This window comes from Mobula birostris, chromosome 8 (assembly GCF_030028105.1).
Source record: "Mobula birostris isolate sMobBir1 chromosome 8, sMobBir1.hap1, whole genome shotgun sequence".
NCBI classification, from domain to species: domain Eukaryota; kingdom Metazoa; phylum Chordata; class Chondrichthyes; order Myliobatiformes; family Myliobatidae; genus Mobula; species Mobula birostris.
The window spans coordinates 126,332,745-126,357,836 of record NC_092377.1 but is presented as its reverse complement, the minus strand read 5'-3'; the positions used below and the strand labels follow the sequence as shown (position 1 = coordinate 126,357,836).

Genomic DNA, 25,092 nt, shown 5'->3' with positions numbered 1-25,092 from the left:
CAGCATTGGGACAGAGCAATAAAAGGAAGACATTTACATTCAATTCAGAACAGAGTAGATATGGGAAGAAGTCGGGGAGTAAAGCGGAAGGAGCAAGTAATTATAAGTAGACTGAGAATTGGGCACAGCAGCCTTAATGGCACTCTGGTCATCATAAATAAGCATCCAACAGGTTTTTGCGATCTATGTCAGGAGACTGAAACAGTAGAGCATATCCTTATTTCATGCCAGAAATTTGCACAGGAAATGCAACAAATGTTACAACAATTACGCAAATGAAAACGGAGTTATGCAGGTAAAAGTTCTCTGGGGCAGGAACAAGCAAAAAAACAGGTCTATCTAGACAGGCAGGTTTGAGTGAGTCTGTTGGAGTCATCTATTGTATCTGGTGCTCCCGGTGTGGCTTCCTGCATATCGGCAAGACACGGCATAGGTTGGAAGACTGCTCCATCCACTAGAAAAAGCAAGATCTCCCAGTGGCCTCTCAGTTTAATTCCACTTTACATTTCCATTACGACGTGTCAGTCCACGGTCTCTTCTACTGTTGCAATGAGGCCACACTCAGGTTGGAGGAGCAACACCTTATATACTTTCTGGGTAGCTTCCAACCTGATGGCATGAACATCGATTTCACGAACTTCTGATAATCCCAACCCGCCCCCCCCCCCACCCCTCAACCATTCCCCATTCCAATTTCCCTCCCTGACCTTATCTCCTTATTTGCCCATCACACCCCCGGGTGCTCCTCCCCCTTTTCTTTCTTCCATGGCCTTCTGTCCTCTCCTATCCGATTCCCCCTTCTCCAAACCTGTATCTCTATCACCAATCAACTTCAACTTCCCAGTTCTTTACTTCACCCCTCCCTCCTCCCGGTTTCATCTGTCACCTTTTGTTTCCTCCTCTCCCCCCCCCCCCCCCCACCTTCTTACTCGGACTCCTCATCTTTTTTCTCTGATCCTGAGTAAGAGTCTCAGCCCAAAACAACGACTGTTTACTCTTTTCTATAGATGCTGCTGGCCTGGTGAGCTCTTCCAGCATTTTGTGTGTGCTTATTAAAAATGTCTGCCCAATTTCGTTCTGTAGCCTGCTATAGTTCGTGAGTCCTTCCACAGCTGATGGCTGGTCTAGAACTTCGTTTTGGAATGGTGCTGTCTCTTAGCATCTCTGATAAGTTGACTCAAGTCGTATCTGGATTTGGTGTAAAAGTTAGGGTCATCTCAGTTGAATGTTTCCGACCTAGAGTTCAGTAGGGAGAGGATCTCATGGTTCATGTTCGACGCTGTTCCTAAAGCTACATGTTACAGCTGAACAAGATATTGGTGAGACTTCACTTGGAGTAACGTGTGCAGTTCCGGTTGCCCAGCTACAGGATGGATGACAAGCTGGAGAGGATGCAGGAAATATTCATGATGATGTTATCGGAACTGGTGGGTGCGTTATAAAGGGAGGCGAGATAGCCTGTGACAGTTTTCCTTGGAGTGAAGGGGCTGAGGGATGACCTTATAAAACCACGAGGGGATAATCACAGTCTTTTCCCCCCAAGTAGGGGAGTTTAATAGGCTGGTTCTGGACTTATTCCTAGCATAATTTACATATTACTATTTAACTATTTATGGTTTTATTACTATTTAATTATTTAAGGTGCAACTGTAATGAAAACCAATTTCCCCCGGGATCAATAAAGTATGACTATGACTAAAACCACAGGGCACCAGTCTGGGGTGAGACGGGAACGATTTAAAGGGGAAAATGAGGAACATGTTTTCTATACGGGAAGGTTGTGTGTATGTGTGTGTTTGAGGCAAATATGTTAACAACATTTAAAATACACTTGGATAGGTACATGGATAGGAAAGGATTAGAGGGCAAATAGGGCAAGCTCAGGTAGATAATTTGGTTGGCATAGACCATTTGGGCCGAAGGGTATTATTTCTATGCCGTTTGACAGATTCTAGCTCTAAATTCACTGCAACCCCATTTCCTGCTTCCTTTAAAATCGCAGGGACTCCGCTTAGTCATTCGAACTGGTTAATTATTGTCACTGAAAAGGTTTGTGTCACAACCACAGATTCAGCAGTGCCGCAGATTTGGTAATTGCGCTCGTGAATGTGCACGTATCAGCTAATTATTATTTCGCAGTGGTAGTATTTAACACCATTCATTCCGTCGTAGTATTTGTCGAGACTTGGAACACAGCAACGCTTTGCTGCTTGCATTCCGTCTTGCCCGAGAAATTGGACTGTCGAGTCAATTGACTCTGAACACCAGCGGTATTAGTTTTATTCTTAGTTGTTCTTTTTTTAGCTGCAGTGTAGGTTCCGTTTTCCATTTGAGAGTTTTAGTTAACAGCCCTCTTTGGCCTGGCGTTTCCTGTTCTCTTTTTCCTTTAACACTGTTGGCATTAAAGTCTGTGAACTATCGACCTGCTTCAGTGTTTCTCACTCCGCACTTGGGCCATTATCCGAAACATGGTGATAGTTTGTTTGATCTGTCATCCCGAAATAGCATTCAAGACACAAGTGCCTTGAGGTAGTTAAAGGGAAAGGCAATAAAATGTAGAATAAAGTGTTTCAGTTACAGAGAGGACAGCGCAGGCAGTCGACAAGATGTGAGAGCCACGATGAGGGAGATTGTGAAGTCAAGAGTTCACCTTTAGATTCTAGATTCAAGGTTGTTTAATGTCGTTTCCAGTACACAAGTGTAAAGGAGACAAAGTATTTTTCTCCGATTCCAAGGCAGCATAAAACAGTAAAATAAAGGACACTATAATAAAAATATGCAGTGTATAGAAATATATCAGAGAGCTTATATACACAGATTGATAGAACGTCCATGAAGTGACACTGGGCAGAAGAGTGGCTGTACAATGAAGTGACTCACAAGAAATGATAAACTAGTGGAGATGGTGGGTGTGGAGGGATGGGTTAGTGGGTGGAAGTGTTGATCGACCTTACTGCTAAAGAAAAGTAACTATCTTTGAGTCTGCTGGTCCTGGTGTGGATGCTAGGTAGCCTCCTCCCTGATAGAAGTCGGGCAAACAGTCCATGAGCCGAGTGAGTGGAATCCTCCATGACGTTACTGCCCCTTCTCCCGCACCTTTTTGCATATATGGCCTTGATGGTGGGTAGTCTGGTGCCGGTGATGCTTTGGGCAGTTTTGGCATGTGTTCTCGAGCCTTTTGTATTATCTGCTCTTTGGGGTGGGGGACGTAGAAGAGAAAATATTCTGGAGTGGATGTGGTCTTTGATTATGCAGGCTGCTTTACCAAAGCAGCAGGAGGTGTACACAGAGTCCGTAGAGGGTAGGCTGATTTCTGTGAGCTGTGTCCACAACTCTCCTCAGTCTCTTGTGGTCACGGGCAGAGCAGTTGTCGTAGCCAAGAAGATATGACCATAAGATATAGTAGCAGAATTGCGTCATTTGGCCCATCGAGTCTGTTCCGCCATTTCATCACGGCAGATCCAATTTTCCTCTCAGCCTCAATCTCCTGCCCTCACCCCATATCCCTTCATGCTCTGACCAATCAAGGATTGATCAACCTCTGCCTTAAGTAAAGACCTTCCACAGCTGCCTGTGGTAAAGAATTCCACAGGTCCACCACCCTCTGGCTAAAGAAATTCCTCCTCATCTCCGTCCAAAAGGACGCCCCTCTACTCTGAATCTGTGTCCTCTGGTCTTAGACTCTCCCACCATAGGAAACATCCTATCGACATCCACTCTATCAAGGCCTCTCATCATCAGCCAAGCTGTGATGCATTTGGACAGGGTGTCTTCTGTGGTGCATCAATATTTAGCCTTCTGAAGAAGTAGAGGCTCAAAAAACTTTCTTGGCTGTAGTATCTTGTGGCGGAACCAGAACAAGCTGTTGACACGCAGGAACTTGAAGCTCCCAACCATTCCTGCATCCTCCGCACTCATTGAGTTTTCACTGGTCAATTTGGTACACTACGTCTGTAAGTGAATTAATGTTTATATATGAACAGATAGTCCGGAAAAGCTGCTGGCCTGGTAAAACATAAAGTCACGTCTGCCGGATGATCAAGAAATACGGAGTGAAAGGATTCTGACAGGTTACGTCACAGTCTGGGACGGCAATTCGAATACGCAGAGTAATGGACTCAGCTCAATACATCACGGGCACATCCCTCCCCATCATCTGTGGTATGCACAGGAGGCGGTGGCTCAAGAAGGCAACGTTAACCATCAAAGAAGCCCACCATCTGGACCATGCCATCTTCTCGCAGATCCCATCGGGCAAGAGGTACAGAACTCCTAGAGCCCCAGGTTCAGGAACAGCTACTTCCCTTCAACCAACCGGCAAGAACCCCAGTCACTGTCATAGTATGCAAAACTAGGACCCACGCTCAGTGTTTTGGGAGTAGCTTCTTCTCTGCCATCAGATTTCCAAATGGTCCATGAACACCCTCACCATCCCTCTTTTGAACTATTTTGTTTTTGTGACATTATTTGTCTTTGAGCTATACTGCAGCCGCGGAGCAACAAATTCCACAACAGCAGTGATGACAGACCTAATTCTCTTCCTTGTGTTCCTGTTCTGATTGTGTTCCTTCTGGTAAAATGTATGCAGAGATGACCTTTTTGTGAACATTGTGTATCTCACATTATAGCCCATGAGGCTACTGCAAGTAAGATTTTAATCGTGCCTGTGTACACATGGACTTGTGAATCTGACAAACTGGACCTTGGCCTTTGACTTTCGAAACCTCCAGTCGCTAACCAAATTTACCGTCAAGTTATTCTGCAATGATCATAGCAGTAGTGCTAGCACGTGTTGAGTACATTGTTCTCCAGCATGTTGACTACTGGTGGGCCTTCAGGTGGTTGTAGAGGCCAGTCTGGGATCCACATAATCTGGGAAGTTAGGGCCGATTGCACTAGTGACTTTGCAGATATGGGGAGGCTGATGCGCGGGCAGCACCACACGTCCCTCGAGAGATCGGAGTCAGGCTCCAGTGGCACGGAATGCAAAACGGCTGGGGACCCTGCACTGCCGCAGCCTTCCTCCGCCTTCCCAGCCGTTCTGATGCGTTATCGTCTTCCGCCAGATCCACCGCTGAGTTCTAGGTTGGATTACTCTTTGTCCGGAAGCTCCTCGCTTGACCTCGCCGCCACAGGGGACCCTACCAGAAACCAGCTCCAGACGATATCATTCCACCACGACAACGTGACGATTCTCGGAAACGATGATCAACCACACTGATCGGCCAGCCATGACTGGGAGACCCTCCACACCCACTCTCCTGATTCCATCCAGTACCCCAGCTCAGTCCATCTCTAAAGGCTGATTTATACTTGTGCGTCAAATGTATGCCGCAGGTACAGCATAGCCGCGTAGCCTATGCCGAACCCTACGCCATAGTCTAATGCGCACCTCTCCCAAAATGTAACTGTGCGTCGTGGTGATGCAGACCGCAACATCTGTGATTGGTCCGCTTGGTAGCATCGCATTTTCTCCGAAGCTGCAATAGCTCCCCATTGGGCGACTGAAGGGCAGGGAAGGAACTCTGGCTCAATGCTTTCCATAAAGCTTTACAGACCTCTGGAATTATGGAGGACCCTGTGCTTGACGCCAGTTTGTAGCTAGTTGCTCCAGCCTGTTGACTTGCACCTGAAGCTAAAACTCGAATGGTGATTGCCAGTCTCTGAGTATACTGTGCGTACACTGATGTGAAATAAATGGTTGGAGACGATGAACCAAATTGTCAAATCTACCTGCTGACATCCAAAAATATTTGAAATGAATTTCCTCACCCATGTCTCTCAGTGGCTGGACAAGCACAGAAAATTCACCCATCTTCAGTTTCAGTCGCCATTGTTTGAAGTTTGAGTTTCTTCGTGTTGAGTTTCAACAGGAAGAAACTCAACACAGTGGCATAGAAACCCTACCGCCAACTAGTGTTTTGGCGGTGAATTGCAGAGCGACGCAGACACACCACCACACAAGTATAAATGCTCACAATGGTGTAGCCCACTTGCGTAGGCTACAGCGTAAGCTAGTACGCACACCCTTAAAGGCTGGTTTATACTTGTGTATCAAATGCACGCTGTAGCCTACACAAGTGGCCTATGTGCATTGTGAGCATTTATACTTGTGCGTTGGTGTGTCTGCATTGCTCTGCAATTCGGGCACGACGCACATGTGCACGCACCTGCCCACGCAAGGCTTCATGCTCATAGTAGTCTTTCTCGGGGTAAACAAGCTTAAAGCGAGCATCTTTTTTTGTAAAAGCGAAATGTGACCTCCATAATTTCAGAGGTCTGTAAAGCTTTATGGAAAGCATTGCAGCCAGAGTTCCTTCCCTGCCCTTCAGTCGGCCAATGGGAAGCTATTGCAGCGTAGGAGGAAATGCAATGCTACCAAGCGGACCAACCACAGTTGTTGTGGTCTGCGTTGCTGCGATGCATAGTTACATTTTGGGAGAGGTGCGTGTCAGGCTACGGCATAGGGATCCACGTAGGCTCTGCGTAGGGTTCGCGGCGATGCCCTACCTACGGCTTCGAGTTGACGCACAATTATAAATCAGCCTTTACTCACTAGCAGGGAAAGGTTTTGAAGTCTGCACTGTAACTCAAAATTCTCTGACTCAGGGAAGTGGCCTATTTTTAATTTTTTTTTACAAAGCAGCCAGTTTCTCTTCTCTGTCACCCAGTCTGGGAGAGGTAGAAATGAGTGTGTATGGAATGCTGAAATTTATTGTAAAGAGGATTTGATTACAAAACAAGGAAATTGTTTGCAGTTTTACAATTATTAGTGTGTTTGGAACATTGTTGCATTGTTCTGAATCATCACACACAGAGAAGGGTTATTTGCCTAGGAGATGACTCACCTGATTTGTCCCGGAGAAAGTCATAGCGAACTACAGCACAGAAACAGGCCCTTTGGCCCGTCTAGTCCATGCCCTGTTACTGTTCAGCCTAGATTCATTGACCTGCACCTTACCTCTCCCATCCACATACTTATCATACACTCAACGTTTCTGGGACAGCTTCTCCCCGTCCTCCATCAGATTTCTGAATGGACGGCGAACCCATGAAGACTACGTCACTATTATTTTTCTCTTTTTTGCACTAGGGCATGTGTCCGTGTCCAGCATTGTTTCTTCCTTACTCACCTTGCTATCTCGATAAACCTAGTCCTGTTCCTAGTACTTCAGTGTCTGTGTCTTGCATTTGGGTCTGCTCCCAGCTCCCCCTTATGACACTGACATCTCCTCTGTACCTGCTTCCAAGCACCTTAAAACTGTGCCCTCTCATATTAGTCATTTCAACCCTGGGAAAAAGCCTCTGACTATCCACACAATCAATGCCTCTCATTATCTTATATGCCTCTATCAGGTCACCTCTCATCCTCCGTCACTCCCAGGATAAAAGACCAAGTTCACTCAACCTATTCCCATAAGTTAGCATGCTCCCCAATCCAGGCAACATCCTTGTAAATCTCCTCTGCACCCTTTCTATGGTTTCCACATCCTTCCTGTGGTGAGCTGACCAGAACTGAGCACAGTTCTCCAAGTGGGGTCTGACCAGGGTCCATATAGCTGTAACATTACCTCTCGACTCTTGAACTCAATCCCACGGTTGATGAAGGCCAATGCACCGTATGCCTTCTTAATCACAGTCAACCTGTGTAGCAGCTTTGAGTGTCCTAAGGTCTTGGACCCCAAGATCCCTCTGATTCTCCACACTGCCAAGAGTCTTACCATTAATACTGTAGTGTATTCTGCCATCATATTTGACTACCAAAATAAACCACCTCACACTTATCTGGGCTGAACTTCATCTGCCACTTTTCAGCCCAGTTTTGCATCCTATTGATGCCCTGCTGTAACCTCTGACAGCTGTCCATACTATCCACAACACCCCCAACCTTTGTGTCATTAGCAAATTTACTAACCCATCCCTCCACTTCCTCATCCAGAACACTTATAAAAATCACGAAGAGAAGGGGTCCCAGAAAAGATCCCTGTGGCACACCACTGGTCATCGACCTCCATGCAGAATATGACCCATCTACAACCACTCTTTGCCTTCTGTGGGCAAGCTAATTCTGGATTCACAAAGCAAGGTCCACTTGGATCCCAAGCCTCCTTACTTTCTCAATAAGCCTGGCTTGGGGTACCTTATCAAATGCCTTGCTGAAATCCATATACACTACATCTACTGCTCTACCTTCATCAATGTGCTTACTGACATCCTCAGAAAATTAAATCAGTCTCGTAAGGCATGACCTGCCTTTGACAAAGCCATTCTGACTATTCCTAATCATATTATGCCTCTCCAAAAGTTCATAAATCCTGCCTCTCGGGATCTCCTCCATCAACTTACCAACAACTGAAGTAAGACTCACTGGTCTATAATTTCTTGAGCTATCTCTACTCCCTTTCTTGAATAAGGGAACAACATCTGCAATCCCCTGGAACCTCTCCCATCCCCTTTGATGTTGCAAAGATCATCGTCAGAGGCTCAGCAATCTCCTCTCTCACCTCCCACAGTAGCCTGGGTGTATCTTGTCAGGTCCCGGTGACTTATCCAACTTGATGCTTTCCAAAAGCTCCATCATATCCTCTTCCTTAATATCTACATGCTCAAGCTTTTCAGTCCACTGTAAGTCATCCATCCCTACAACTGCCAAGGTCTTTTTCTGTAGTGAATACTGAAGCAAAGTATTCATTAAGTACTTCCACTACAGTCTCCGGTTCCATACACATCTTTCCACTGTCACACTTGATTGGGCCTATTCTCTCACATCTTATCTTTTTGCTCTTCACATACTTGTAAAATGCTTTGGGGTTTTCCATAATCCTGCTCGCCAAGGCCTTCTCATGTTCCCTTCTGGCTCTCCTAATTTCATTCTTAAGCTCCTTCTTGTTAGCTTTATAATTTTCTAGATCTCTATCATTACCTAGTTTTTTGAACCTTTCATAAGCTTTTCCTTTCTTCTTGACTAGATTTTCAACAGCCTTTGTGCACCATGGTTCCTGTACCCTACCATCCTTTCCCTGTCTCATTGGAACATACCTATGCAGAATGCCACACAAATATCCCCTCAATATTTGCCACATTTCTGCTGTACATTTCCCTGAGAACATCTGCTCCCAATTTATGCTTCCAAATTCCTGCCTGATAGCTTCATATTTCCCCTTAATCCAATTAAATGCTTTCCTAACCTGTCTGTTCCTATCCCTCTCCAAAGCTATGGTAAAGGAGATAGAATTGTGATCACTATCTCCAAAATGCTCTCCCACTGAGAGACCTGACACCTGACCAGATTCATTTCCCAATACCAGATCAAGTACAGCCTTTCCTCTTGTAGGCTTATCTACATATTGTGTCAGAAAACCTTCCTGAACACAAACCCCACTCCATCTAAACTGCTTGCTCCAGGGAGATGCCAATCAATATTTGGGAAATTAAAATCTCCCATTACGACAGCCCTGTTATTATTGCACCATTCTAGAATCTGTCTCCCTATCTGCTCCTCGATGTCCCCATTACTATTGGGTGGTGTATAAAAAAATATCCAGTAGAGTTATTGACTCCTTCCTGTTCCTAACTTCCACCCACAGAGACTCAGTAGACAATCCCTCCGTGACTTCTTCCTTTTCTGCAGCCGTGACACTATCTCTGATCAGCAGTGCCTCCCTCCCTGTCCTTTCTGAAACATCTAAAGCCTGGCACTTTAAGTAGCCATTCCTGTGTCTGAGCAATCCAAGTCTCTGTAATGGCCACAACATCATATCTCCAAGTACTGATCCACGCTCTAAGCTCCATGTTGCTGATCTCGCTGTTCACGTCTCAGCCCAAAGCAGAGTCCAGAGGTATCTCACACCCATCAATTGACTCCGTTTGCTTACCCTTCCCTGGAGAATCTCCCCAATCTCATGGCTCCAGCAATCGACTGGGAAACAAGAAAGGTCCCTTCTCCGTCTTTGTGACACTTCCGGCCCCTGCACCCTTCCCCGTCCCTATGACACCCTCTGCCCTCTACACCACATTTCTCTCTGTAAACTAGGTTCTGGAACAGTTATTACCCCTTAGCCATCAGGCTCCTGAACCAAAGGGAATAACATCCCTCATCCCACCACTGAACTGTTACCACAACTAAGGACTTTTTGTTACATGTTCTCGATACTTATTGCTTATTGTTTTATTATTATCCTTTTATTTTATTTCTCAGCTCAAGCTGGTAAAGCCTGAGGTACGGGCATAGTCAAGCACACTCATTTCTCAATTGCTGGGAAGTTTCAGACTATTATAGTGGTGTTTAGTATTGTGGCTTTCAGAAGATTTACATAGATGTTACAGTGTAGCCCTAATTGTTTAATGCTATTGTGTAGTGCCTTTGAGATGATACCACACAATAGCAATAGTTACCTGCTCATGTTCCTACACAATAGTTAATAATTTCTGATATTTTTCTTTCTTTTTCAATCTTTTTATTAATTTCAAAATATAGAAACAAAACATAGCAATAATACAAATAATATGAGATGTATTGTTACATTTAAAAAAAGAGTAATTGCAAAACCAAATAGTGGAAATTACCAAAACTCCCATACATGTAGAACTGATCACAGATAATATAAAGCAAAAAAAAAAGGAAAAAGACAAAAAAAAGAAAAAAAAACCCATCCCAAAAGAAAAAAAAACTAAACTAAACTAAAAGACTTGGGCAAAACTAACAACTTAAAAATGGAAAAGAAGAAAACCTCAGCGTCGACGCCTCCACTCCCCTCCAACAACAGTACAGAGAAATAAAACCAGTTTGGAAATGATCAAATTACATCAAATGAAAATGCTGAATAAATGGCCTCCAAATTTTTTCAAACTTAATAGAAGGGTCATAAACTGCACTTCTAATTTTCTCCAAATTCAGACACACCATAGTTTGTGAAAACCAATGAAATACTGTAGGAGGGTTGATCTCTTTCCAATTCAACAAGATGGACCTTCTAGCTATTAAAGTAAGAAATGTGATCATCCTTCGTGATGAAGAGGTTAAATTATTTGAGTCTATCATTGGTAATCCAAAGATAGCAGTAATTGGATGAGGTTGTAAGTCTAGATTTAGGACCGTTGAAATAATATCAAAAATATCTTTCCAATATTTCTCCAACAAGGGACATGACCAAAACATGTGAGTTAAAGAAGCAATCTCAGACTGGCATCTGTCACATATTGGATTATTATAAGAGTAATAACGAGATAGTTTATCTTTGGTCTGATATTTTTCAATGATTGATTTATGTAAGTTATCTGTAATTTTTCAATGATTGATTTATGTAAGTTATCTGTGCTTGGAATGGCTTTATCTATTAAATAAGTTGTTCTTGCTTCTTTATCCTGTAATATCATATCTAATTGGTTGTTATAGTCATAGTCATACTTTATTGATCCCGGGGGAAATTGGTTTTCGTTACAGTTGCACCATAAATAATAAATAGTAATAGAACCATAAATAGTTAAATAGTAATATGTAAATAGTTATGGATTGCCCTCCTCATTACTTCCTTCTGTATTTGTACAGTATGTTTTCTTTGACACATTGGTAGTTTGTTCGTCCTTTTGGGCGCAGTTTTTTATTGATAGTATTGTGTTTCTTGGATTTGTTGCGCATGCCCGCAAGGAAACAGGTCTCAGGTTTGGTTATGGTGACATATATGTACTCTACATTGATAATAAATTTACTTTAATTTTGTTGTACTTTGTAAACCCCTTTGGCAACTATAGCCCTCCCCGTCTGTAACCCCTTCCAGTCCCCGCATTCCTCCTATCACCGTGACTCCCCTCGCCAGCGTTGCCAAGAGACCCACTTCACCGGTAACTTAAACCCACCACGCAACTATAGGCGCTGTATTCGAGCTACTGCCAATCACTTGCTGTCGTCACATGCAGTAACCAATCAACAGCGAGGATTGGGACGAGGGGCGCGGATAATGTGTTGCGTCACCTCCGTGGCGCGGGGCGGGGAAACTTCCAAATCTGTTACATCGGGGAGGAACGCGGCGAGATTTCAGGTACGAGCTTTTCCACAGTTCGGATTAATTTTATATTGTTTGCTGACGTTAGTCTTAACTCATTAAATGTCACTAACTGCGCGACCGCTGCTCAGAGACGAGCAAATTAGTGTCTGTTTTCTTCTGTCTGGGACGGTTTCAAAGTCTGAGAGTTGAAACGTTGCCCGTGTGTTCAGCAATCATTAACCACTTGCAAGAGTGCAGAGGGAGCCTGGCCTATTCTTGGGCGGGGTGGAGGGGTTGGTGAGAAAGAGAGAAGAGGAGAGGGGTGAAGGGAGTGGAAGGGAGAGAGAGTGAAAGAGGGAGGGGAGAGGTGGAGAAGAGGAAGGAGAAAGAGAAGGAAAGGACCGAGGAAGGGGAGAGTGAAAGGAGGTAGAGGGTGGAAGAGGAAGAGAATTTAATTTAATTGACACGTTGTGAAATCCTGTTTTGTGGCAGCAGTACAGAACTAGACAAACATTACTATAAGTTACAAAATAAATAATGCAAAAGAGGTATATTGTGATAGTTAGTGTTCGTGGGCCGTTCAGAAATCTGATGTCAGAGGTGAAGTTGGTCCTGAATCACTGAGCGTTGGTCTTTAGTTTTCTGTACCTCCTCCCAGATGAGAGTAATGAGAAGGGGGCAGGTTCTGGATAGCGAGGGTCCTTAGTGAAAACTGCCACCTTCTTGAGGCACTGTCATTAAGAAGGGTGGGAGGGAATGGGTGAAGGGGAGGGAGAGGGGTAGAGAGTGGTGGGGATAGAGCGAGGGGATGAAAAGGAGAGGGTAGGCATTCGGAGTAAGAGATGAAATGTAGTGAGAGTGCGGGTAAGGTCAAAGAGAGGGAAGGTGATTGAGTGGGTAGAGGGAGAGAAGGGGAGTAAGGTTTGGGCGTTGTAAGGGGGGAGAGCCGGAGTAGGAGAGAAGAAGGAATGTGGAGGGAGTGAGGGGGTAGGGAAGGGATGTGTGAGAGTGGAGAATCCGTACCAGAAGAGCAGGGTCTGTGTGTGAGCGTGTGCGCGCACAGCTGGCGGGTTCAGGGTGTCTCCGGGGTCCGGAATGTCGTCACAGGAGAGTGAAGGAGTCACAGAGATGGGCAGGGGTATCAGTGCCAAAGGAGACAGAGAGAAGGGGGCAGAGGGGGTCGCAGAGCTGGACAGGGGTGAAGGGGCGAGTGGTTCACAGAGATGGGGAGGGGAGTACGGGTTGAGTGGATTGCAGCGATGGGCTGGAGGGGATCATGGTGACTGGGAGGGGTGTAAAGATTAGAGATTAGCTTTATTGGTCGATGTTCATCAAAACGTAGAGTGGAATTCGTAAACAACCAACACAGCCCGAAAGTGTACTCATGCTTCCGGCCCACACCTGACACCTTCGGAATGTGGGAGAACACCTCAGCACCGAGGCGGTGACACGGGTAATGCGCAGACAGCCGTGGGTATTGATCTGGAGTAGCAATTACTTCTTCTGCTTTGCACCTATGTACAGGAAATGATGTTAAACCATCTGGAAAGTTGAGATTAGGTGTGGTTTATCACAATATTTAGATTAGATTCAACTTTATTGTCACTGTGCCGAGTACAGATAAAAAGCCAATGAAATGCAGTTACCATCTAACCGGAAATGCAAAGAATAGTGTTATTTGCAAAATAACTGCAAATAAAAAGTAAGTGCTACAGCACACAAACATAAAAGTATGGAGACAGTACAATATGGGTGCAATACTGCTTAGCGCTGTGATGTGAGGTTCAGCAGGGTCACAGCCTCAGGGAAGAAGCTCTTCCTGTGCCTGCTGGTGCGGGAGCAGAGGCTCTTGTAGTGCCTACCGGATGGGAGGAGAGTAAAAAGTCCATGGTTAGGGTGAGATGCATCCTTGATAATGCTTTTTGCCCTGCCCAGGCAGCGTTTAGGGTAGATGTTCTCAATGGTGGGCAATTGGGTGCCGATAATCTGCTGGGCAGTTTTCACCACCCACTGGAGTGCTTTTCCGTCGGATACAGGACAATTGCCAGACCAAACTGAGATGCAGTTGGTGAGTATGCTGTCAATGGCACAGCGGTAAAAGTCCATCAGTATCCTGGGACAGAGGTGAGCGTCCTTGATGCTCCGCAGGAAATAAAGGTGCTGTTGTGCCTTTTTGATCAGGATGGAGGAGTTCAGAAACCAGGTGAGATCCTCAAAAATGTGGACACAAAGAAATTTGAAACTTGATACATGCTCCACTACAGCTCCGTTTATGTAGATGGGGATGTGAGTGTGGCTCCTAGCACACCTGGAGTCCACAATGATCTCCTTGGTCTTCTGGGTGTTAAGGGCCAGGTTGTTGTCGGCACACCACGCGGCCAGGTGCTGGACCTCATCCCTGTAGGCCGTGTCATCATCCCCTCTGATCAGGCCAACCACTGTGGTGTCGTCTGCGAACTTGATTATGGAGTTAGAACCATGTATAGGAATGCAGTCATAGGTGAAAAGGGAGTACAGAAGAGGGCTCAGCACACAGCCTTGAGGCACGCTGGTGTTTAGAGTGAGAGTGGAGGGGGAGAGGTTGTCTAACTTAACTGATTGGGGTCTGTTAGTCAGAAAGTCCAAGATCCTATTGCAGAGAGATGAGCTGATACCAAGCTGGTGAAATTTGGCAATCAGCTTGGAGGGGATCACAGTATTGAATGCTAAACTAAAGTCAATGAACAGCATTCTGACTGTCCAGGTGGGTCAGGGCAGAGTGCGTGGAGATGGCGTCCTCTGTTGACCTGTTGGTGCGATAGGCAAATTGATGGGGGTCCAGGGTAGTGGGCAGACAGGATTTCAGATGTGATAGAACCAGTCTCTCAAAGCACTTTGCAATGATGGGGGTGAGTGCAACTGGACGGAAGTCATTCAGGCCCGTGGCAGTGGAATGCTTCGGCACTGGCACGATGGTGGTGATCTTGAAGCTTGTGGGGACAAGTGCCTGGGCCAGGGACGGATTAAAAATGTCCGTGAAGACCCCAGCCAACTGCCCTGCACAGACTGAGCACACGGCCAGGTATTCCATCCGGACCAGCTGCCTTCCGTACATTCACTCTGCTCAGGGTGGCACAAACATCGGAGGTGGGAAGTGAGGGAGGCAATTCACCAGGTGGGAGATCCGCTTTGAGAGTGACCTCCTTGTTCTCTCGGTCAAAGCGAGCGTAGAAGTAATTGAGCTCATCAGGGAGGGAAGCAGATCTGGAAGGGGGCACAGTACTAGGTGATTTGAAGTCTGTAATGACCTGTATGCCTTGCCACATGCGCCGGGGGTCCAAGGAGTTGAAATGCTCCTCGATTCTCTGTTTGTATATGTGTTTAGCCTGAGAGATTCCCCTCCTCAGGTTGGCCCTGGCTGAGCTGTAAGCCTCCCGGTCTCCAGACCTGAAGGCTGAATCTCTAGCTTTGAGTTTATTGTCAGATACACGGATGCAGATTCAGTAAAAATCTGAACAGATGCATTGCATCATATAAGTAGCATTCTCAAGAAAATCATCATTCACAATAAAAAACACAAAGCAAAAAGAAACTGACCTGACTGTTGCTGTAACACGCATCAAAGTTGCTGGTGAACGCAGCAGGCCAGGTAGCATCTCTAGGAAGAGGTACAGTCGACGTTTCAGGCCGATTATCTCTTACTATCTCTTCTTTCCGTTAGTCCTGACGAAGGGTCTTGGCCTGAAACATCCACTGTACCTCTTCCTAGAGATGCTGCCTGGCCTGCTGCATTCACCAGCAACTTTGATGTGTGTTGCTTGAATTTCCAGCATCTGCAGAATTCCTTGTGACTGTCGCTGTGCTAAGGCAGTGATTGGGGTTGTGCCAGCTGGTTGATGAATTGAATGGTTGAAGAGAAGAGGCTGATCTTGAACCTGGTGGTGTGGGACTTCAGGGTTCTGTGCCTCCTGCCCCTTAGGAGCTGTGAGAAGATGGCATAGCCCTGATTTGCAGTGGGGGAGGGGGGGAGACCACTTTAACGTTGGATATTGCCTTCTTGAGGCAGCACCTCCTGTAGATATTACCGATGGTGGGAAAGCATATGCTTGTGATGTATTGGGCAAGTCCACTATTCTTGGCATCCACGGTCCATCACCTGAGGAGACGGTTGAAGAAGAGAAACTCCACTCCATTTTGAAACTTCAGTGAGCAACTCCTCCCAACTCCCAAGTGCCAGTCTTCCATCCACAGGGCACATGTCAGCTGTGTTATGGGACACTCCCCACTTCCCTGGGTGGAGTTAGTCCATGCAGTCTGCATTTGCCACATTACCTGTCCCGCAACTATGTCAGGAGTGTGATGGCACATTCCCCACTTGCCTGGGTGGAGTTGGTCTGTGCAGTCTGCATTCGCCACATTACCTAACCCATCTCTGAGACAGGAGTGTGATGAGACCCTTTGAACTTTCCTGGGTGGTTAGTCTGTGCACTCAACATCTGCCACGTTACCTGTCCTCAATCTACAATGCGTGAGTCAGAAGTGTGATTGAACAATCTCCATTTGCAACTTGGAAAACTCAGGAAGCTCAACAGCCCAGGATGCAGTAGTACACTTAATTGACATTCATCTGAAATCGTTCACTCACTCCTCCACTGATCAGCTCCCCATCCTCGACCGTTCACTCACTCCACCGCCGATCGAGACCCATCCTTGACCGTTCACTCACTAACAACACCGATCGACTCCCCATCCTCGACCGTTCACTCACTCCACCACCAATCGACTCCCCATCCTCGACCGTTCGCTCACTCCTCCACCGATCGGATCCCCATCCTCGACGGTTCACTCACTCCACCACCGATCGACTCCCCATCCTCGACCGTTCAGTCATTAACAACACCGATCGACTCCCCATCCTCGACCGTTCACTCACTCCTCCACCGATCGGGTCCCCATCCTCGACTGTTCACTCACTCCAACACTGATCGACTCCCCATCCTCGACCGTTCCCTCACCCCAGCGCTGATCGGGTCCCCATCCTCGATCGTTCATTCACTCCACCACCGATCGACTCCCCATCCTCAACCGTTAACTCACTCCACCACCGATCGACTCCCCATCCTCGACCGTTCACTCACTCCACCACCGATCGACTCCCCATCCTCGACCGTTCACTCACTCCACCACCGATCGACTCCCCATCCTCGACCGTTCACTCACTGCAACACCGATCAGGTCCCCACCCTCGACTGTTCACTCACTCCACCACCGATCGGCTCCCCATCCTCGACCGTTCACTCACTCCAACACTGATCGACTCCCCATCCTCGACCGCTCACTCACTCCACCACCGATCGACTCCCCATCCTCGACCGACCGTTCACTCACTCCTCCACCGATCTACTCCCCATCCTCGACCGTTCACTCACTCCAACACCGATCGACTCCCCATCCTCGACCGTTCACTCACTCCACCACCGATCGACTCCCCATCCTCGACCGTTCACTCACTCCACCACTGATCGACTCCCCATCCTCGACCGTTCACTCACTCCAACACCGATCGACTCCCCATCCTCGACCGTTCATTCACTCCAACACCGATCGACTCTCCATCCTCGACCGTTCACTCACTCCAACACCGATCGGGTCCCCATCCTCGACCGTTCACTCACTCCACCACCGATCGGGTCCCCATCCTCGACCGTTCACTCACTCCACCACCGATCAACTCCCCATCCTCGACTGTTCACTCACTCCAACACTGATCGACTCCCCATCCTCGACCGTTCCCTCACCCCAGCGCTGATCGGGTCCCCATCCTCGACCGTTCACTCACTCCAACACTGATCGACTCCCCATCCTCGACCGTTCACTCACTCCACCACCGATCGACTCCCCATCCTCGACCGTACACTCACTCCACCACCGATCGACTCCCCATCCTCGACCGTTCACTCACTCCACCACCGATCGACTCCCCATCCTCGACCGTTCACTCACTCCTCCACCGATCGGGTCCCCATCCTCGACCGTTCACTCACTCCAACACCGATCGACTCCCCATCCTCGACCGTTCACTCACTCCAACACCGATCGACTCCCCATCCTCGACCGTTCACTCACTCCAACACCGATCGACTCCCCATCCTCGACCGTTCGCTCACTCCTCCACCGATCGGGTCCCCATCCTCGACCGTTCACTCACTCCACCACCGATCGACTCCCCATCCTCGACCGTTCGCTCACTCCTCCACCGATCGGGTCCCCATCCTTGACCGTTCACTCACTATCAACACCGATCGACTCCCCATCCTCGATTATTCACTCACTCCAACACTGATCGACTCCCCATCCTCGACCGTTCACTCACTCCACCACCAATCGACTCCCCATCCTCGACCGTTCACTCACTCCAACACTGATCGACTCCCCATCCTCGACCGTTCACTCACTCCACCACAATCGACACCCCATCCTCGACCGTTCGCTCACTCCTCCACCGATCGGGTCCCCATCCTCGACGGTTCACTCACTCCACCACCGATTGACTCCCCATCCTCGACCGTTCACTCATTAACAACACCGATCGACTCCCCATCATCGACCGTTCCCTCACCCCAGCGCTGATCGGGTCCCCATCCTCGATCGTTCATTCACTCCACCACCGATCGACTCCCCATCCTCAACCGTTCACTCACTCCACCACCGATCGACTCCCCATCCTCGACCGTTCACTCACTCCACCACCGATCGACTCCCCATCCTCGACCGTTCACTCAGTCCACCACCGATCGACTCCCCATCCTCGACTGTTCACTCACTGCAACACCGATCAGGTCCCCACCCTCGACCGTTCACTCACTCCACCACTGACCGGCTCCCCATCCTCGACCGTTCACTCACTCCAACACTGATCGACTCCCCATCCTCGACCGCTCACTCACTCCACCACCGATCGACTCCCCATCCTCGACCGTTCACTCACTCCTCCACCGATCGGGTCCCCAACCTTGACCGTTCACTCACTAACAACACCGATCGACTCCCCATCCTTGACCGTTCACTCACTAACAACACCGATCGACTCCCCATCCTCGACCGTTCACTCACTCCAACACCAATCGACACCCCATCCTCGACCGTTCGCTCACTCCTCCACCGATCGACTCCCCATCCTCGACCGTACACTTACTCCTCCACCGATCGGGTCCCCATCCTCGACCGTTCACTCACTCCAACACCGATCGACTCCCCATCCTCGACCGTTCACTCACTCCACCACCGATCGACTCCCCATCCTCGACCGTTCACTCACTCCACCACCGATCGACTCCCCATCCTCGACCGTACACTCACTCCTCCACCGATCGGGTCCCCATCCTCGACCGTTCACTCACTCCAACACCGATCGACTCCCCATCCTCGACCGTTCGCTCACTCCAACACCGATCGACTCCCCATCCTCGACCGTTCGCTCACTCCTCCACCGATCGGGTCCCCATCCTCGACCGTTCACTCACTCCACCACCGATCGACTCCCCATCCTCGACCGTTCGCTCACTCCTCCAGCGATCGGGTCCCCATCCTTGACCGTTCACTCACTAACAACACCGATCGACTCCCCATCCTCGACCGTTCACTCACTCCAATACTGATCGACTCCCCATCCTCGACCGTTCACTCACTCCACCACCAATCGACACCCCATCCTCGACCGTTCGCTCACTCCTCCACCGATCGGGTCCCCATCCTCGACGGTTCACTCACTCCACCACCGATCGACTCCCCATCTTCGACCGTTCACTCATTAACAACACCGATCGACTCCCCATCCTCGACCGTTCACTCACTCCTCCACCGATCGGGTCCCCATCCTTGACCGTTCACTCACTAACAACACCGATCGACTCCCCATCCTCGACCGTTCACTCACTCCAACACTGATCGACTCCCCATCCTCGACCGTTCACTCACTCCACCACCGATCGACTCCCCATCCTCGACTGTTCACTCACTCCAACACTGATCGACTCCCCATCCTCGACCGTTCCCTCACCCCAGCGCTGATTGGGTCCCCATCCTCGATCGTTCATTCACTCCACCACCGATCGACTCCCCATCCTCAACCGTTCACTCACTCCACCACCGATCGACTCCCCATCCTCGACCGTTCACTCACTCCACCACCGATCGACTCCCCATCCTCGACCGTTCACTCACTCCACCACCGATCGACTCCCCATCCTCGACCGTTCACTCACTGCAACACCGATCAGGTCCCCACCCTCGACCGTTCACTCACTCCACCACCGATCGGCTCCCCATCCTCGACCGTTCACTCACTCCAACACTGATCGACTCCCCATCCTCGACCGTTCACTCACTCCACCACCGATCGACTCCCCATCCTCGACCGTTCACTCACTCCTCCACCGATCGGGTCCCCATCCTCGACCGTTCACTCACTGCAACACTGATCGACTCCCCATCCTCGACCGCTCACTCACTCCACCACCGATCGACTCCCCATCCTCGAGCGTTCACTCACTCCTCCACCGATCGACTCCCCATCCTCGACCGTTCACTCTCTCCTCCACCGATCGGGTCCCCATCCTCAACCGTTCACTCACTCCAACACCGATCGACTCCCCATCCTCGACCGTTCACTCACTCCAACACCGATCGACTCCCCATCCTCGACCGTTCGCTCACTTCTCCACCGATCGGGTCCCCATCCTCGACCGTTCACTCACTCCACCACCGATTGACTCCCCATCCTCGACCGTTCGCTCACTCCTCCAGTGATCGGGTCCCCATCCTTGACCGTTCACTCACTAACAACACCGATCGACTCCCCATCCTCGACCGTTCACTCACTCCAACACTGATCGACTCCCCATCCTCGACCGTTCACTCACTCCACCACCAATCGACACCCCATCCTCGACCGTTCGCTCACTCCTCCACCGATCGGGTCCCCATCCTCGACGGTTCACTCACTCCACCACCGATCGACTCCCCATCTTCGACCGTTCACTCATTAACAACACCGATCGACTCCCCATCCTCGACCGTTCACTCACTCCTCCACCGATCGGGTCCCCATCCTTGACCGTTCACTCACTAACAACACCGATTGACTCCCCATCCTCGACCGTTCACTCACTCCAACACTGATCGACTCCCCATCCTCGACCGTTCACTCACTCCACCACCGATCGACTCCCCATCCTCGACTTTTCACTCACTCCAACACTGATCGACTCCCCATCCTCGACCGTTCCCTCACCCCAGCGCTGATCGGGTCCCCATCCTCGACCGTTCACTCACTCCAACACTGATCGACTCCCCATCCTCGACCGTTCACTCACTCCAACACCGATCGACTCCCCATCCTCGACCGTTCGCTCACTTCTCCACCGATCGGGTCCCCATCCTCGACCGTTCGCTCACTCCTCCACCGATCGACTCCCCATCCTCGACCGTTCGCTCACTCCTCCACCGATCGGGTCCCCATCCTTGACCGTTCACTCACTCCAACACTGATCGACTCCCCATCCTCGACCGTTCACTCACTATCAACACCGATCGACTCCCCATCCTCGACCGTTCACTCACTCCAACACTGATCGACTCCCCATCCTCGACGGTTCACTCACTCCACCACCAATCGACTCCCCATCCTCGACCGTTCGCTCACTCCTCCACCGATCGGGTCCCCATCCTCGACGGTTCACTCACTGCACCACCGATTGACTCCCCATCCTCGACCGTTCACTCATTAACAACACCGATCGACTCCCCATCCTCGACCGTTCACTCACTCCTCCACCGATCGGGTCCCCATCCTTGACCGTTCACTCACTAACAACACCGATCGACTCCCCATCCTCGACCCTTCACTCACTCCAGCACTGATCGACTCCCCATCCTCGACTGTTCACTCACTCCACCACCGATCGACTCCCCATCCTCGACCGTTCACTCACTGCAACACCGATCGACTCCCCATCCTCGACCGTTCACTCACTCCAACACCGATCGACTCCCCATCCTCGACCGTTCACTCACTCCAACACCGATCGACTCCCCATCCTCGACCGTTCACTCACTCCACCACCGATCGACTCCCCATCCTCGACCGTTCACTCACTCCAACACTGATCGACTCCCCATCCTCGACCGTTCCCTCACCCCAGCGCTGATCGGGTCCCCATCCTCGACCGTTCACTCACTCCACCACCGATCGACTCCCCATCCTCGACCGTTCACTCACTCCTCCACCGATCGGGTCCCCATCCTCGACCGTTCACTCACTCCAACACCGATCGACTCCCCATCCTCGACCGTTCACTCACTCCAACACCGATCGACTCCCCATCCTCGACCGTTCACTCACTCCAACACCGATCGACTCCCCATCCTCGACCGTTCGCTCACTCCTCCACCGATCGGGTCCCCATCCTCGACCGTTCACTCACTCCACCACCGATCGACTCCCCATCCTCGACCGTTCGCTCACTCCTCCACCGATCGGGTCCCCATCCTTGACCGTTCACTCACTATCAACACCGATCGACTCCCCATCCTCGATTATTCACTCACTCCAACACTGATCGACTCCCCATCCTCGACCGTTCACTCACTCCACCACCAATCGACTCCCCATCCTCGACCGTTCACTCACTCCAACACTGATCGACTCCCCATCCTCGACCGTTCACTCACTCCACCACAATCGACACCCCATCCTCGACCGTTCGCTCACTCCTCCACCGATCGGGTCCCCATCCTCGACGGTTCACTCACTCCACCACCGATTGACTCCCCATCCTCGACCGTTCACTCATTAACAACACCGATCGACTCCCCATCATCGACCGTTCCCTCACCCCAGCGCTGATCGGGTCCCCATCCTCGATCGTTCATTCACTCCACCACCGATCGACTCCCCATCCTCAACCGTTCACTCACTCCACCACCGATCGACTCCCCATCCTCGACCGTTCACTCACTCCACCACCGATCGACTCCCCATCCTCGACCGTTCACTCAGTCCACCACCGATCGACTCCCCATCCTCGACTGTTCACTCACTGCAACACCGATCAGGTCCCCACCCTCGACCGTTCACTCACTCCACCACTGACCGGCTCCCCATCCTCGACCGTTCACTCACTCCAACACTGATCGACTCCCCATCCTCGACCGCTCACTCACTCCACCACCGATCGACTCCCCATCCTCGACCGTTCACTCACTCCTCCACCGATCGGGTCCCCAACCTTGACCGTTCACTCACTAACAACACCGATCGACTCCCCATCCTTGACCGTTCACTCACTAACAACACCGATCGACTCCCCATCCTCGACCGTTCACTCACTCCAACACCAATCGACACCCCATCCTCGACCGTTCGCTCACTCCTCCACCGATCGACTCCCCATCCTCGACCGTACACTTACTCCTCCACCGATCGGGTCCCCATCCTCGACCGTTCACTCACTCCAACACCGATCGACTCCCCATCCTCGACCGTTCACTCACTCCACCACCGATCGACTCCCCATCCTCGACCGTTCACTCACTCCACCACCGATCGACTCCCCATCCTCGACCGTACACTCACTCCTCCACCGATCGGGTCCCCATCCTCGACCGTTCACTCACTCCAACACCGATCGACTCCCCATCCTCGACCGTTCGCTCACTCCAACACCGATCGACTCCCCATCCTCGACCGTTCGCTCACTCCTCCACCGATCGGGTCCCCATCCTCGACCGTTCACTCACTCCACCACCGATCGACTCCCCATCCTCGACCGTTCGCTCACTCCTCCAGCGATCGGGTCCCCATCCTTGACCGTTCACTCACTAACAACACCGATCGACTCCCCATCCTCGACCGTTCACTCACTCCAATACTGATCGACTCCCCATCCTCGACCGTTCACTCACTCCACCACCAATCGACACCCCATCCTCGACCGTTCGCTCACTCCTCCACCGATCGGGTCCCCATCCTCGACGGTTCACTCACTCCACCACCGATCGACTCCCCATCTTCGACCGTTCACTCATTAACAACACCGATCGACTCCCCATCCTCGACCGTTCACTCACTCCTCCACCGATCGGGTCCCCATCCTTGACCGTTCACTCACTAACAACACCGATCGACTCCCCATCCTCGACCGTTCACTCACTCCAACACTGATCGACTCCCCATCCTCGACCGTTCACTCACTCCACCACCGATCGACTCCCCATCCTCGACTGTTCACTCACTCCAACACTGATCGACTCCCCATCCTCGACCGTTCCCTCACCCCAGCGCTGATTGGGTCCCCATCCTCGATCGTTCATTCACTCCACCACCGATCGACTCCCCATCCTCAACCGTTCACTCACTCCACCACCGATCGACTCCCCATCCTCGACCGTTCACTCACTCCACCACCGATCGACTCCCCATCCTCGACCGTTCACTCACTCCACCACCGATCGACTCCCCATCCTCGACCGTTCACTCACTGCAACACCGATCAGGTCCCCACCCTCGACCGTTCACTCACTCCACCACCGATCGGCTCCCCATCCTCGACCGTTCACTCACTCCAACACTGATCGACTCCCCATCCTCGACCGTTCACTCACTCCACCACCGATCGACTCCCCATCCTCGACCGTTCACTCACTCCTCCACCGATCGGGTCCCCATCCTCGACCGTTCACTCACTGCAACACTGATCGACTCCCCATCCTCGACCGCTCACTCACTCCACCACCGATCGACTCCCCATCCTCGAGCGTTCACTCACTCCTCCACCGATCGACTCCCCATCCTCGACCGTTCACTCTCTCCTCCACCGATCGGGTCCCCATCCTCAACCGTTCACTCACTCCAACACCGATCGACTCCCCATCCTCGACCGTTCACTCACTCCAACACCGATCGACTCCCCATCCTCGACCGTTCGCTCACTTCTCCACCGATCGGGTCCCCATCCTCGACCGTTCACTCACTCCACCACCGATTGACTCCCCATCCTCGACCGTTCGCTCACTCCTCCAGTGATCGGGTCCCCATCCTTGACCGTTCACTCACTAACAACACCGATCG

General features: G+C 50.3%; 1 protein-coding gene across 1 annotated transcript in view; it reads left to right on the top strand.

Moving 5' to 3' along the window:
* Positions 1-11,978: 11,978 nt before the first annotated feature.
* LOC140201670 (beta-1,4-galactosyltransferase 3) overlaps positions 11,979-25,092 on the top strand; it is a 43,740-nt gene continuing 30,626 nt past the window's right edge. Inside the window, exon 1 of the mRNA XM_072266147.1 lies at positions 11,979-12,038. The gene's annotated coding sequence lies outside the window, so the exon portion shown is untranslated. The remainder of the gene's footprint in view (positions 12,039-25,092) is intronic.